Below are 14,375 nucleotides of genomic sequence, written 5' to 3' on the forward strand. Positions count from 1 at the left end.
CTCAGAGAAAGACAAATATTATATGACATCACTTTTAAGTAGAATCTAAAAACAAATCTACTTACAGAACAGAAATAGAGGTCTTCCCTAATGGTCCAGTGGTTAGGAATCCATCTGTCAATGCAAGAGACATTGGTTCAGTCCTAGTCCAGGAAGATCCCACATGCTGCAGGGCAACTAAGCCTGTGCACCACAACTACTGAGCGCATGCTCTAGGGCCTATGCTCTGCAACAAGAGAAGCCACTGCAATGAGAAGTCTGAGCACCGTAACTAAAGAGTAGCCTCCATCACTGTAACTAGAGAAACCTCACATGCAGCAGTAAAGACCCAGTAACAAAAAAGTAACAAAAAAGAGAAAAAGAAACAAAAAAAAACAGAAATAGACTCACACACATAGAAAACAATTTTTTTAATTTAAATTTATTTATTTTAATTGGAGGCTAATTACTTTACAATATTGTATTGGTTCTGCCACACATCAACATGAATCTACCACAGGCGTACACGTGTTCCCCATCTGGAATCCCCCTCCCACGTTCCTCCCCGTACTATCCCTCTGGGTCATCCCAGTGCACCAGCCCCAAGGATCCTGTATGGAATCTGGACTGGCGATTCATTTCTTATATGATATTATACATGTTTCCATTACATTCCCCCAAATCATCCCACCCTCTCGCTCTCCCACAGAGTCCAAAAGACTGTTCTATACATCTGTGTCTCTTTTGCTGTCTCGCATACAGGGTTATCGTTACCATCTTTCTAAATTCCATATATATGTGTTAGTATACTGTATTGGTGTTTTTCTTTCTGGCATACTTCACTCTGTATAATAGGTTCCAGTTTCATCCACCTCATTAGAACTGATTCAAATGTATTCTTTTTAATGGCTGAGTAATACTCCATTGTGTATATGTACCACTGCTTTCTTATCCATTCATCTGCTGATGGACATCTAGGTTGCTTCCATGTCCTGGCTATTGTACACAGTGCTGCGATGTGAACACTGGGGTACACGTGTCTCTTTCAATTCTGGTTTTCTCAGTGTGTATGCCCAGCAGTGGATTGCTGGTTCATAAGGCAGTTCTATTTCCAGTTTTTTAAGGAATCTCCACACTGTTCTCCATAGTGGCTGTACTAGTTTGCATTCCCACCAACAGTGTAAGAGGGTTCCCTTTTCTCCACACCCTCTCCTGCATTTATTGCTTGTAGACTTCTGGATCACAGACATTCTGACTGGCGTGAAATGATACCTCATTGTGGTCTTGATTTGCATTTCTCTGATAATGAGTGATGTTGAGCATCTTTTCATGTGTTTGTTAGCCATCTGTATGTCTTCTTTGGAGAAATGTCTATTTAGTTCTTTGGCCCATTTTTTGATTGGGTCATTTATTTTTCTGGAATTGAGCTGCAGGAGTTGCTTGTATATTTTTGAGATTAGTTCTTTGTCAGTTGCTTCATTTGCTATTATTTTCTCCCATTCTGAAGGCTGTCTTTTCCCCTTGCTTATAGTTTCCTTTGTTGTGCAGAAGCTTTTAATTTTAATTAGGTCCCATTTGTTTATTTTGCTTTTATTTCCAATATTCTGGGAGGTGAGTCATAGAGGATCCTGCTGTGATTTATGTCAGAGAATGTTTTGCCTATGTTTTCCTCTAAGAGTTTTATAGTTTCTGGTCTTACGTTGAGATCTTTAATCCATTTTGAGTTTATTTTTGTGTATGGTGTTAGAAAGTGTTCTAGTTTCATTCTTTTACAAGTGGTTGACCAGTTTTCCCCACACCATTTGTTAAAGAGATTGTCTTTTCTCCATTGTATATTCTTTACTCCTTTGTCAAAGATAAGGTGTCCATAGGTGCGTGGATTTATCTCTGGGCTTTCTATTTTGTTCCATTGATTGATATTTCTGTCTCTGTGCCAGTACCATACTGTCTTGATGACTGTGGCTTTGTAGTAGAGCCTGAAGTCAGGCAGGTTAATTCCTCCAGTTCCATTCTTCTTTCTCAAGATTGCTTTGGCTATTCGAGATTTTTTGTTTTTCCATACAAATTGTGAAATTATTTGTTCTAGTTCTCTGAAAAATACCATTGGTAGCTTGATAGGGATTGCATTGAATCTATAGATTGCTTTGGGTAGTATTAGAAAACAAATTTATGGTTACCAAAGAGGATAGGGAGAGGAGGGATAAATTAGGAGTATGGGATTAATATATACACACTACTATATAGAAAACAGATAAGTAACAAGGATTTACTGTATAACACAAATGACAAAATTCACTATTTTATAATAACCTATAATGGAAAATAATCTTACAAAAATAATATATGTATTTGACTGAATCATTTTGCTGTAAACCTGAAATAAAATAATATTATAAATCAACCATACTTCAATTTTTAAACTTTACCATTGGTCAATTTGGGGAGACTTTAAGCATCAAAAATCTTAACCTTAAATGATGATGTCCTACTGCTACCCCTTAGTTAGTGGACTTCCGACCGTCAGCACCTGTATTTCTTTGCCTGGAGGCTTTTTCTGAATATTGAAGCCCCTTTGGATGATGATGTCAGGGAATTAATGCTCCCTAGTAACAGTCTTCAAAGAATGACTGACAGAAGATAATGGATAAATACCCCCCAAATGAAATAACTCAAAGACACATGTACTACACTAGCTCTCTGAGTTCTGCAAGCAGGATTAATTAATTAATTGTAGTGGTTAATTGCAGTGGTAAACAGCTAAGTACCCCAGAGAAGGAAATGGCAACCCACTCCAGTATTCTTGCCTGGGAAATCCCATGGATAGAGGAGCCTGGCGGGCTATAGTCCATGAGGCGGCAAAAGAGTCAGACACAACTTAGCAATTAAACAACAACAACAAAATAGCTAAGTAACACTCCCTGATTATTTTACTTCTCTCCCTGTCTCATTTCCTTACCCCTCTGCCAGTGGTTTTGGAATCACCTCGCAAGTAACTACCTGTACTTGAGTCTTATCTCACAGTCTGTTTCTGGGAAAACCCATAATTAGCCTATTATTCTCAAAGTAAAAAGGGGGGAAATGAAATCATTTGCCATCACTAGAGATGATTTACTCTGAAAATTGCTAGTTAAAGGGAAAGAATGAAGTAATCACCCTAGATGAGGAACTTAAATGTATTCCCAGTTGAATGAATGTTCTTCTTCACAGCAGAATGGCAACTAATAAATTTAACTGACAGAATTAGAAAATTATCATTCTAGAATTAGAAATGATATCATTGATCCAGGCATCAATGTACATTAAAACCATTATGTAAAAGGGTGATGGGAAAGAAGAAAACTTTCAATTTTCAGGATATATATTAAAGGTAGATGTTAAATTAAAACATAAGGAAAAATTCTGAGAAATCCAGATTATGAGATATGCCTCTAGTCAATTGTCCTGATCACTTTAGAAAGCCAATATCATAAGAATAAGTTGTAGGGATGACTATTCTAGGCTAAGAGTTTGAGGAAACCAAACCAAATGTATTGAGTGAAACTTGATTAGATATTGTGTATAAAAAATTGTTATAAAAAGAACATTTGGGGGAAAATTGCCATTTTTAAATGGGCAGAGCATTACATGAATTAAAGGAACCATTTATTTTCCTAGTTGCAATAATGATGTGGCGGTTATATAGGAGATGACCTTATTCTTAGGAAATGTATGTGGAAGTATTTAGGGATAAATTGTCATGATGATGCCTGCAACTTAAGTTTAAATATTTCTCGTGTGTGTGTGTGTGTGTGTGTGTGTGTGTGTGTGTGTGTTTTGAGAAAGAGGTGGTAATGGAAGAAATGAGGGTGAAAGAATAATATGATAAAACATTAACAATTGTTTTAAATCAGTATTAAATATACTACCAGGGGCTTCCCTGGTAGCTCAGTTGGTAAAGAATCTGCCTACAATGCAGGAGACCTGAGTTCAATTTCTGGGTTGGGGAGATCTCCTGGAGAGGGGAATGCAACCTACTCCAGTATTCTTACTTGGAGAATTCCATGGACAGAGGAGCCTGACAGGCTACTGTCCAAGGGATCGCAAAGAGTCGGACATGACTGAGCACATACACACACACACACACACACACACACAAATATATGGGAGTTCTTTGTACTATTCTTTTACCTTTCTATATGTCTGAAAATGTTCATCATAAAAACTGAAAAAAAAACATGCATCTGAGGTAAATATGGCAAAATATCAATATTTTAAAAACAGATGGTGCAGACATCCTTGTTTATTATGTTACTATCTCTGTTTCTCTTTATGGTTAATTGCTTCACAACATAAGTTAATAAATAAATAACCAAAAGCAAAACAAAACACTAAAGAAATAAGTTGGAGTTTATGAGTTGAAGAAAGGGAAGACTGTATTTGAAGTTGAAGGAACAAAAGATGTAAAGCCTATGGCACATGGGACCATGGTTTCTTCATTCAATATGGCTTCCCTGGTTACTGGGGAAGGGTCTGGAGGAATGTACCATGAGGCTAGATGGGCTAGCAGGAGAACCATGCAAGGCCTTGAAGATAGGCAAAAGGGCACAGAATTTAAGATGAAGGGAATGAAGAACTACAAAAAGCCTTCAGGCTAAGGAGAAACATAAATCAGAGAAGCATAGGCAAAAATAAGGAGACGTCAGGAATCTGTGGCAACAGTCGAGGTGAGTGGTGCTGCTGTGCTAGGCTCAGTTGTGTCTGACTCTTTGCGACCCCAGGGACTGTAGCCCACCAGGCTCCTCTGTCCATGGAATTCTCCAGGCTCAAGAATACCAGAGTGGGTTGCCATGCCCTCCTTCAGGGGGTCTTCCTAACCCAGGGACCAAACCCAGGTCTCTTGCATCTCCTGCATTGGCAGGTGGATTCTTTACCACTAGTGCCAGCTGGGAAGCCCTCAAGGTGAGTGATCACTCAGGCTTAATCCCTTCCTGGACCAATGGGAACAGAGAAGGTTTTGAAGAAGGAGAAATTTATTTTCAAGAATTGCCCATTCAATGCACTATAGCTCATAATACTGTCCAATTAGAGGAACCTAAAGAAACTGGATCAACACTAATGAGTAACCTCATTAGAAAGTAAATGCTTTCTAAATTCACTAAGATAAACACACAACTTTTAACAAATGCATATTTATAGAACCTGTGTGGGAGATATTTTGTCTGATCAAAAGAAGAATTTGAGCCAAGAGATATTTTCAATTGTGGTGGTTTATTTATTGAAATTTCTCTTTTCCAAAACCAGGCACATTCTAATAAATGTTATCAAGATGGAACTCTTATAAAACTGCACTATGATTACATTCTTGCAGATTTTAGTCACTTTCTGTCACTTCATAAATACACATCTATCACTTGGCTTACATTTTAGCACTACTTTAGCCAGAAAAATATAGAGGAAAAAAGAGATGGGAAAACAGCTGCTACCAACCTGGATGAGCCCTTTGTGTGAATTAGAAGAAGGCTTTGCTTTCTCAATAATGCCTTAATAAAGGACTACATTGTAGCAGGCAAACACTAAATGGCTCCATGATCTCTACCTCCTGGAGTTCACACCTGTGTATGGTTCCCTCAACTTGAGTGTAGGTGGAGCCTATGACTTGCCTCTAACCAATAGAATATAGCAAAGGTGATGGGGTGCCACTCCCACAGTTCCATTACATGACATGACTCCATCTTGCAAGCAAATGTGCTACCTTTCTCCCTTGTTGGCTTTTGAGAAGTAAGCTGCCATGTGGCAAGAGGACCTTTGGAGAGGGACACAAAGGAACTACTGGCAGCTTCTAGAAGCTGAGCATTGCCTCCAGCCAATAACCAGCACAAAGCTAGAGCCCTTGGCATTATAGCCATGAGAAAGTGAATCCTGCCAATGACCCCCAGAGCCTGGTAGCAGATCCACTGCCACTAGAACCTCCAGATGAGAACCCGGCTCTGGCCAATACCTGGGTTGCAGTCTGAGGACCCAGCTGCACCATGCCCATAGTCCTGATCCACAGAAACTGTGAGAATAAACATGTGTTGTTGTAAGTAACAAAGTTTGTTGTCATTTGACATGCAGCAACAGAAAACTAATACATACAGTAATACACAATCTCAGCAACCATAGACAGCAAACAGCTATTGACCCTTGCAGCTACATAGGGGATTGTATCTGCCTCAAAACTCCCTCTGCCTTTCTATTCTAAGAATACATGTGATTGCATATATACCCACCAGAATAATCCAAGATAAACTTCACATCTTAAGATCCTTAATCACATCTTTTGCCTAATAAGTAATATTCACATGTTCTTGGGATTGGAAAGTACATATACCTCGGGGAGGGGGGCTTCCCTGTGGCATTAGTGGTAAAGAACCCACCTGCCAATGCAGGAGACATAACAGATGTGGGTTCAATCCCTGAGTCAGGAAGATCCCCTGGAGGATGGCACAGCAACCCACTCCAGTATTCCTGCCTGGAGAATCCCCATGGACAGAGGAGCCTGACAGGCTACAGTCCATGGGGTCGCACAGAGTTGGACACAACTGAAGTGACTTAGCATGCATGCATACCTCAGGTGGTTACTTTTACAGGCTACCACAGTGATCCCAGCAGTGGCCTATGTGAAAAAAAAAAAAAAAAACAGAAAGGGACAGGAGAGGAACACAGGAAAGCAGTGGAACACTATCTCCAGGGCTAAAGCAATAACATGCAGTGAGGTTGTAACTTAGATGGCTTTGTAAGTGGCTGGCTAGAGCACATGCATCTCACTACAATTTGAACCAGGCCTGTTCAAATGCACCCCATGTGAGCCCGAAGATAGTTTCAGGTCTGAGAGCAGCAGGTGCTTGTGCCCAGATACACCGCAGCCCTCCATCACTGCACACTTCTACCCTGCCCAACACACAAGCCCCACAGTCTACACAGGTCCCAGCCCCAGATGAGCTGACTGTGACAAGAGCAGAGTAAGGGAACTGCTTACTGAAGGAATCCAGACACGCAAAGTACAGTCAGCGGACGTGTGACTGTGTACTCCGGGACTCAGCCAAGAGCCCTGAAATGTCTACACTCCCTGCAGTGCTCCCATGTAAGTTAATTCTGTGTTGTTGGTGCTCAGTTGCCAAGTTGTGTTTGACTCTTAGTGACCCCATGGACTGCAGCATGCCAGGCTTCCCTGTTCCTCACCATCTCCCGGAGTTGGCCCAAGTTCATGTCCATGTAATCAGTGATACCATCCAACTATCTCATCCTCTGTTGCCCCCTTCTCCTCCTGCCCTCAATCTGTCCAGCATCAGGGTCTTCTCCAATGAGTAGGCTATTCGCATCAGGTGGCCAAAGTATTGGAACTTCAGCATCAGCATCCATTAATTCTGTCAATGTCCACAATGCCTAGATTGTAACATTGTAGATATGGGAACATTGTACCTTGCACAATCTAAGCAACTTTACACAGAGACTAGGGGAAGGTGTCATTTAGGAGCAGTGCTCATTCTAGGATCCTGAAACCACATTGCAAAACCAAATCTCCAGAAGATTCGGTTCAGTTGGCTGCCTCAAAGGAGATAAACATCTAAAAATAATAACCTCAATATGTGAATACCTCTCCTATTTTAAAGCATTCCATAATTGCTAGTAATGGGCAGCATATGGCTCTGCTAACATCTTAGTGGTGTGTTGCTCCTACTCACATTTTATGTGTTTGTGAGAAGATGAATTCAAATATTGGCACTTCAGTCTATGGAAGACCCTTAGATATGGCTATCTCACAGGCAATGTGAGTCAGTCACCGACCTTGGCTAAGCTTCAAAAGTTCTCTGTGGTTTTGGCATTGCATACATACAGCTCAATAACAGCCAAGTCAGTGGGAAAAATTTGTCACGGTTACTTGTGACCACTTGAAAGAAAAAGTAAAAGTGTTAGTAGCTCAGTCGTGTCTGACTCTTTGAGACCCCATGGACTGCAGTCTGCCAGGCTCCTCTGTCCATGGAATTATCCAGGCAAGAATACTAGAGTGGGTTGCCATTCCCTTCACCAGGGGATCTTCCCAACCCACTTAAGTCAGACTCAAAAGAAGATGACAAACATCTATGGAAACATCCTAAATTCATTTAGGGACCTATAAACCCATTCCCAAGTATAGTCATGCTGACTTCAACAAATCACAATTTATTTTAGGTTTTTCATGTATACACTGACTACCATGATGACCCGTTACTTCCTATTAACTTCCTAGTAGATATCTAAGAATAGCAGATAAATCTTTCTGTCTTTTGGAGGAGGATATCACTTTAGTATAATCAACGCTACACTGATGTCTGTGTAGATTACATCTATTGCTTCCTTTATATCTGCAGGGTCTGTCAATCTATCAAACAAAGACCCTTATCAATTCTAGCATGATCATTCCTGCTGCTTGAACTCGTCTAGTAATTGCCAATTTAAAAATAAATAGTTCTGTTATCATCCTAGTTGTTGAAGCTAAGCTTACTCATTCATGAGCACCAGGCTTAGGCACTTTCACAGTGTGCACAAGCCAGATACATATCACTTTCTTGAAGAGAAGATGAGTCACAAGACTGATCAGTCAGTCCCCAAGTCCCCAAACATATGTTGGTACCCTGAAATTTCATTCTAACTGAAAAAAAAAAAATAGCTCCAGAGAAAATGTCTTCCAAAATAGTATTCTTTCAGTACTCCACCTCGTCGTTCTCAACCATAGTAAAATCAAAATAAGTTCTTCCAGAAATATTGTCCTGCATAGGGCTCAAGTATGAGTTTTCACTAGGCCTCATAAAGCTTCATCTGACTAGAGAAAGGCTGATCCCAAATGTCTTCTCCCCTAAGAAGTCAATTCAAATTGCTATTAACTGTATTTTTATATTTTCCCCAAATGATCTATTTTACTTACATAGAGCTAACCTCAGGAGACTTAAAGGGTAATAGACCTATATACCAAAATGAGAACAGAAAAGTCTTAGCCACGCCCTTTTCAAAATAAAGTGGAACCAAGCAAACTTCAGAGTTCGGTTATTTTTCTTTTTCTCTATGTTAGTTCTGAGATTTTTTATTTTTTAAATCGCCTATTGCACTGTCAAACCTCTAGTACAATGATGAATAGAAGGGGTGATGACAGGCAACATTATCTGGTTTTCAGTCACAAAGTAAAAGTTTTCAACCACCATAATATTGTAAAGAAATTATCCTCCAATTAAAATAAATAATTTTTTTAAAAGTAAAGCTTTCACCATTTCATGGTTAAGAATAGTACTTGTGCTCAGCTTGCTGCTCTGTGATGATTGAGAGTGATGGGATGGTGGGAGATGGAAGGGAGATTCAAGAGAGAGGGGATATATGTATATGTGTTACTGATTCACTTTGTGGTACAGCAGAAACTAACACAATATTGTAAAGCAATTATACTCCAATAAAAAGAAAAGAATAGTACTCATTGTAGATTTTTTTCTGTAGATAACTTTATTAGTTTCAGAAAGTCTATTGCTAGTTTGCTTATCAGAGATTTTACCTCCATAAATGGACATAGACTCTTATCAGTTATTTTCAGCATCTTATAGAGATGATCATATGACTTCTGTCCTTAATCCTGTTACTGCCAGAATTACAGATTAATTTTCTAGTATGAAACCAACCTTGTCTTTCTTGAATAAACCCAACTTGACACAGAGGTATTATATATTTTATATATTGCTAAATTTGAATGATTATTAGATTGCTTGTATATTGCAACATGTTCTCAAGTGACATTGTCCTGAAGTATTATTTCTTACGATATCCTTTTCAGATTTTTATTAGCTTTGTTATATTGGTCTCATAAAGTGAGTTGGAACATGTTCCATTTTTTCCCCTATATTCGATAAGGTTTAGACAGGCATTTTATTTTCCTTAAATGTTTGGCAGAATTTACTAGTGAAGTCATTTGGAAATTTTCTTTGTAGAAAATCTCCTAAATTCCGTTTTTTAAAATGCTTTATTCAGATTTTCTATTCTTGTGCTGGCTTATAAAATTGTTGTTGTTAGTTGCTAAGTCATGTCTGACTCTTTTGTGATCCCATGGACTGCAATCCACCAGGCTCCTCTGTCCATGGAATTTTCCAGGCAAGCATACTGTAGTGGGGTGCCATTTCCTTCTCCAGGAATCTTCCTGACCCAGGGACCAAACCTGCGTTTCCTGCATCTCCTGCATTGTCAAGCATATTCTTTACCACTGAGCCACCTGGGAAGCCCAGTTGTATCTTTCTATAAATGTGTGTGGTTAATATAAATTTTAAAAATTTATTTGCATAAAGTTATTTATAATGGTTTCTAACATATTTTTATATCTGTAGGATTTACAGTGACATTTTAAGATTTTTTTATCTATTTTATTTGATTCAAAGTACCAATTGTATCCTTGCTGATTCTTTTTATTGTACCTTTTCCCCATTTGATTAATTTCTGGTTTTATTATTTTCTTCTTTCTACTTCCTCTGAGTTTAATTTGCCTTCCTTTTCCTAATTTCTTAAAATGAATGATTAACTCATTCATTTTCAGCCTTTCTCTTATGATACATGGATTGAAACCTGCAGCTTCTGATGGCCAGCAAGAACTGAGGCTCTTGAATGCCGCCAGCAACCACATGAGCTTGGAATGAAAAACTTGTTCTGGCTAACACCTTCACTGAAACTTTGCAAAGGACCTAGCTAATCCATGTACAGTCTCCTGACCCATGTAAACTATGAGTTAATAAATACCTATTATTTTAAGCCACCAAGTTTGTGGCAATATGACTAAGGAGGAACAGATAACTAAAACAATGCATTAATGTCAGCTTAATTACTGAAGGAGATGACCATTGAGTATAGAATTCTAGGATGGTGGTTGTTTTCTTTCAGTATCTTAAAGATGACATCCCAAGGTATTGGGCTTGTCTCTATGTATTAGGTTAATTTTTATTTGCCAGATACTATATTTATAAACTATTTATAGAAATAATATGAGGCATAGGATCATGTTAGCCTCCTTCAGAGTAGGTTTTCATTTCTTCATGCTTTGGTCTGGGGACACTGGTAATTCAAGAACTCTTCAATCCACTCAAGGATTGAGATAAATTGGACTTCAGTATCAGTCGAGGGTGCACACTCAAATCTAGGATACAGGCTGTCTATGGTTCCAAGGCCATAAAGTCCTGAATGCCATATCCTGTATCTCTATCCTTATAAAACTGTCAAAAGTGACATTCAATGATGCTCAAATTCATGCATTTTAGGCTCTCAGTCACCTGGCAAGGAATTATCAAATGTCCCAGGGGAAAAGTGGCCACAAACTCTGGTTTACTCCCTGGGTATCCATCATCTTCCCTATTGACCTTGGCCTAGTAATTCTTGACTCTAGTTTAGCTATCTGAACTGGCATTTTGCAGAATATTTTATAATATAATGCAATATATTAATAATTAATAGATATATATTGTTAATAACAATATTATAACTATAATTAATAACAATATCAGTGATTATATTAATAACTATATATCATTATTATCTTGTATTAGTAATAACATGGGTTTCCCTGGTGGCTCAGTTGATAAAGAATCTGCCTGCAATGTAGGAGACTTGGGTTTAATCTCTGGGTGGGGAAGATCCCCTGGAGGAGGGCATGGTAACCCACTCCAGCATTCTTGCCTGGAGAATCCCATGGACAGAGGAGCCTGGTGAGCTGCAGTCCATTGGATCACAAAGAATCAGACAGGACTGAGTGACTAAGCACAGCACAGTAATAATATATATTATATGTAATATAGGTATAAATAATGTATTTTATTAGTTATTATGTATCTATATATCTCCCAGCTTTTTTTTCGTTGTCTTCAGCAGGAGGGTTGGCCTTTTTTTTTATAAAAACTTTTTATTTTACATTGGGGTAGAACTAATTAGGGCTTCCCTAATAGCTCAGTTGGTAAAGAATCTGCCTGCAATGCAGGAGACCCCGGTTTGATCCCTGGTTTGGGAAGATTCCCTGGAGAAGGGAAAGGCTACCCACTCCAGTATTCTTCCCTTGTGGCTTAGCTGGTAAAGAATTGGCCTGCAATGCGGGAGACCTGGGTTTGATCCCTGGGTTGGGAAGATCCCCAGGAGAAGGGAAAGGCTACCCACTCCAGTATTCTGGTCTGGAGAATTCCATGGACTGTATAGTCAATGGGATAGTAAAGAGTCGGACATGACTGAGCGACTTTCACTTTCAGAACTAATTAACAATGCTGTAAAAAGGACTCACCATACACATACATGTATCTGTTGCTGTTAAGTCGCTTCAGTCGTGTCCGACTCTGTGCAACCCCAGAGACAGCAGCCCACCAGGCTTCCCCATCCCTGGGATTCTCCAGGCAAGAACACTGGAGTGGGTTGCCATTTCCTTCTCCAATGCGTGAAAGTGAAAAGTGAAAGTGAAGTCGCTCAGTCGTGTCCGACTCTAGCGACCCCATGGACTGCAGCCCACCAGGCTCCTCCGTCCATGGGATTTTCCAGGCAAAAGTGCTGGAGTGGGGTGCCATTGCCTTCTCCGATACATGTATCTATTCTCCCTCAAACTCAGAAGGGGTGGTCTTTTTTTTTTTTTTTTCTTCCAATTTTATTTTATTTTTAAACTTTACATAATTGTATTAGTTTTGCCAAATATCAAAATGAATCCTCCACAGGTATACATGCGCTCCCCATCCCGAACCCTCCTCCCTCCTCCCTCCCCATACCATCCCTCTGGGCCGTCCCAGTGCACCAGCCCCAAGCATCCAGCATCATGCATCGAACCTGGACTGGCAACTCGTTTCCTACATGATATTTTATATGTTTCATTGCCATTCTCCCAAATCTTCCCACCCTCTCCCTCTCCCACAGAGTCCATAAGACTGTTCTATACATCAGTGTCTCTTTAGCTGTCTCGTACACCAGGTTATTGTTACCATCTTTCTAAATTCCATATATATGCGTTAGTATACTGTATTTATGTTTTTCCTTCTGGCTTACTTCACTCTGTACAATAGGCTCCAGTTTCATCCACCTCATTAGAACTGATTCAAATGTATTCTTTTTAATGGCTGAGTAATACTCCATTGTGTATATGTACCACAGCTTTCCTATCCATTCATCCGCTGATGGACATCTAGGTTGCTTCCATGTCTTGGCTATTATAAACAGTGCTGCGATGAACATTGGGGTACACGTGTCTCTTTCCCTTCTGGTTTCCTCAGTGTGTATGCCCAGCAGTGGGATTGCTGGATCATAAGGCAGTTCTATTTCCAGTTTTTTAAGGAATCTCCACACTGTTCTCCATAGTGGCTGTACTAGTTTGCATTCCCACCAACAGTGTAAGAGGGTTCCCTTTTCTCCACACCCTCTCCAGCATTTATTATTTGTAGACTTTTGGATCGCAGCCATTCTGACTGGTGTGAAATGGTACCTCATAGTGGTTTTGATTTGCATTTCTCTGATAATGAGTGATGTTGAGCATCTTTTCATGTGTTTGTTAGCCATCTGTATGTCTTTTTTGGAGAAATGTCTATTTAGTTCTTTGGCCCATTTTTTGATTGGGTCGTTTATTTTTCTGGAGTTGAGCTGTAGGAGTTGCTTGTATATTTTTGAGATTAGTTGTTTGTCGGTTGCTTCATTTGCTATTATTTTCTCCCATTCTGAAGGCTGTCTTTTCACCTTGCTAATAGTTTCCTTTGATGTGCAGAAGCTTTTAAGGTTAATTAGGTCCCATTTGTTTATTTTTGCTTTTATTTCCGATATTCTGGGAGGTGGGTCATAGAGGATCCTGCTGTGATGTATGTCGGAGAGTGTTTTGCCTATGTTCTCCTCTAGGAGTTTTATAGTTTCTGGTCTTACGTTTAGATCTTTAATCCATTTTGAGTTTATTTTTGTGTATGGTGTTAGAAAGTGGTCCAGTTTCATTCTTTTACAAGTGGTTGACCAGATTTCCCAGCACCACTTGTTAAAGAGATTGTCTTTAATCCATTGTATATTCTTGCCTCCTTTGTCGAAGATAAGGTGTCCATATGTGCGTGGATTTATCTCTGGGCTTTCTATTTTGTTCCATTGATCAATATTTCTGTCTTTGTGCCAGTACCATACTGTCTTGATAACTGTGGCTTTGTAGTAGAGCCTGAAGTCAGGTAGGTTGATTCCTCCAGTTCCATTCTTCTTTCTCAAGATACCTTTGGCTATTCGAGGTTTTTTGTATTTCCATACAAATTGTGAAATTATTTGTTCTAGCTCTGTGAAGAATACTGTTGGTAGCTTGATAGGGATTGCGTTGAATCTATAAATTGCTTTGGGTAGTATACTCATTTTCACTATATTGATTCTTCCAATCCATGAACATGGTATAT

This window comes from Bos indicus, chromosome X (genome assembly GCF_029378745.1).
Source record: "Bos indicus isolate NIAB-ARS_2022 breed Sahiwal x Tharparkar chromosome X, NIAB-ARS_B.indTharparkar_mat_pri_1.0, whole genome shotgun sequence".
Lineage (NCBI taxonomy): Eukaryota > Metazoa > Chordata > Mammalia > Artiodactyla > Bovidae > Bos > Bos indicus.